At 42.4% G+C, this 2,905-nt stretch overlaps 1 non-coding gene across 1 annotated transcript; it reads right to left on the bottom strand.

Annotated features, from left to right (window-relative positions):
• Positions 1–535: 535 nt before the first annotated feature.
• LOC132484706 (U6 spliceosomal RNA) lies at positions 536–642 on the bottom strand. The gene has a single exon (XR_009531266.1). It is a non-coding gene; the product is annotated as a U6 spliceosomal RNA (small nuclear RNA).
• Between the last annotated feature and the right edge of the window lie 2,263 nt (positions 643–2,905).

Consider the following 2,905-nt stretch of genomic DNA (forward strand, 5'->3'; position numbering starts at 1 on the left):
AACTCTGGGATACTTGAGCTGATTGTATTTTTAAAGTTTTCTTCAATGATTATTATTTTTTATAAAGGGGGAAAAATGCTGAAAGAACATAAAAGAAAACAATAAAAATGAAAGGATCTAGAATCCAGCATTGGGTCTAACAGATAGTATGTGCTCAGTCAGTGGTAGCCTCCTCTATTCTAATGTTCATCATCAATTTATTTATTTTATTATTTTTTATTTTTTTGAAGTATAGTTGATTTACAATATTGTATTAGTTTCTGGTGTACAACAAAATGATTTAGTTATATATATATATATATATATATATATATATGCACACACACACACACACACACACACACATACACATTCTTTTTCATCTTCTTTTCCATTATGGTTTATCACAGGGTATTGAATGTACTTCCCTGTGCTATACAGTAGGACCTTGTTGTTTATCCATTCTATATATAATAGTTTGCATCTGCTAACCCCAAACTCCCAATCCATTCCTCTCCCACCCCACTCCCTCTTGGCAACCACAAGTCTGTTCTCTAAAAATATGGAACATTTCATGAATTTGTACGTTATCCTTGCACAGGGGCTGTTCTAATCTTCTCTGTAGCATTCCAATTTTAGTATATGTGCTGCCGAAGCGAGCACCATCATCAGTTTAATCATAACTTCTTGGAAGGAGGAACCTGGCAGTACTTTACTTAATTATTGTTGTCCATTGATTATCAGATGCATTCTGATTTTAGAAACATTTACATGTGAAAAAATGTGCCTCTGGGACTTAAGAAAGTAACCCAGGATAGTGATCTGCTTCCTGGTGTTATAGCCACTAATTCTCCTGGGGTGGAGAAGGTTTCCCCAATGGTTGTTCTGAAACAGTTAATGTAATAAAAATCCAACTGTTTAGATCAAATCACTGTCTTTGCTCTTGTGTTTAGAGTAAACACCAGTTTATTTATCACCAGTGCTTGAGTTGTGATTTATCAGCACAGCTTGTATGGGTTCCTGGAAGTGGTATGACCCTGGTCTTGTTCACATACTCCGGTTCCTTACTTCCCCCCAAGAGGCAGGATCTGGGCTGGCATGGCAGATTTCCCTGGGAAACAAAGGGGCCCAGATAATGTCTTGTTCTGATGTCACATGATGTGAACTGGACACCAGCAACCTGGCCTGAACTTAGCTGAAATGGTGGAGGGTGGAACTCAAAACCAGCAGAGGCAGCATCTCATCAGGACCTACTGTGTGCCCTGGTGTGAGGTGCTTACATTTGTGGTCTTATTTAATCTTTGCAACAACTCTATGGGATGGTACCATGAGTATCCCATGTCACACAGTTAGGAAAGCCAACATTCAGAGAGGTTAAGTCACTTGTACACAAGGTGACGTGGTTAGGGACAAACCCTGGTTATTCGAATTCCAGAGCCAATGCCCTTGACCACTTGTCCATGAAAGACATTGGAAATAGCTGGATATGTGCTGCCCAGAGGTAAGAAAAGTCTCAGAGGGGATGTAATTGCTGTCTTCAAATCTCTGGGAGGCAGAGCGATGAACTAAAAAGATTACAGGGCCGGAGAGACTGGAAGCATCCCTAGAGGCATGCAGCTAATGAATGGTAGAGGCAGAATTGTAACCAGGGGCTGTTTTAAGATTTAGTTCTGCATCCATAAAAAGGAAAAGAACAACTACTTCAGCGAGTTGTTGGAGGATTAAATGAAGCAGCATTTGGAAACCATATAGGCCTGACACTTAGTAAGTGCTCAGTAAATGTTTAATTCCCACCTCACCCATTTCCTTTTTCCCAAAAGAGTTGATGTGTGGAAGAAGAATTTTGTTATGTGGTCCTCACAGTCTAAAAAGTAGAGGTTTCAGAGAGTCAGGGTGAATTTTCAATTCAATTCAACAAATGTTTATTAGACACCTACTAAATGTCAGACCTTGAACTGGGCATGCAGATGACTGGGAATTCAGAGACAAGACATGGGCCCTGCCCTCAAGGAGTTTCCAGCCTACATTGGAGGCTAAGATGAGCTAGGCCTCAGTGAGCATTGTAGAGTATTTCTCATTCTGTGAGAGGACCACAGTGGGGCAAGCAGCATGGGGAGGTAGCTTCCTGGGTTCTGGAGGTACTTATGCAGTGGCTGGATAACCAGTTGGCCGTCAGGGAGCTCCTGCCACCAGAAGCTCCAGCCGACATACATCACTGACTGATCATGCCGTGCTCTTCTTCTGGGCCTAGACAGGTCCCCAGAAGCCTTTTTGATAATCTCTTTTAAGCAGCTTGAGGCAGGGGGTATGGGCCTGAGAGGCAACTTGAGTGCCAATCCTGCTCTAGAATAGGTGCCCAATGGAGGCTGGTGTATGAAGACCCCACTCAGGGCACTAATTGCTGGGGAGATGGAAACGTGAACAGCAAGTGCTCTGGGCGTGTGGATGCCCCTCCAACTAGAGACAAAAAGGACTTGCTCCCTCGCTTTATTCAGGTCTCTGCTCAAGTGTCACCTCCTCAGAGAAGTCCTCCCTGACTGCCCCTCCCTGCCACTCTCTGTCCCCATCTCACATGCTTTTTCATGTGTACCCGAATCTAATGAATGGATTGCCAGATTGATTGTTTAACAAGAATCGTCAGTTCCATAGGGCAGGGGGCTTATCTGCTTAGTTCACTGTGCACTGTCTGGCACATTTGTGAAAACTGGGAAATCCAAACCCACTTCCCTGCCGTGTTGGGAGGATTAGATGAGGTAACATTTTGAAAACGTATAGTTCCTGACATGTAGTAAGTAGATGCTCAGTAATTGCAGATTCATTCCCTTTTCTCTTTTCCTTAAAAGACTATTCTGAGTCTCGACCAGGTTTTCTATTACTGAATGAATAAGTGTGCCTCAGTTTCCTTATCTTTATTTTATTTTATTTA

This window comes from Mesoplodon densirostris, chromosome 2 (genome assembly GCF_025265405.1).
Source record: "Mesoplodon densirostris isolate mMesDen1 chromosome 2, mMesDen1 primary haplotype, whole genome shotgun sequence".
NCBI classification, from domain to species: Eukaryota; Metazoa; Chordata; class Mammalia; order Artiodactyla; family Ziphiidae; genus Mesoplodon; species Mesoplodon densirostris.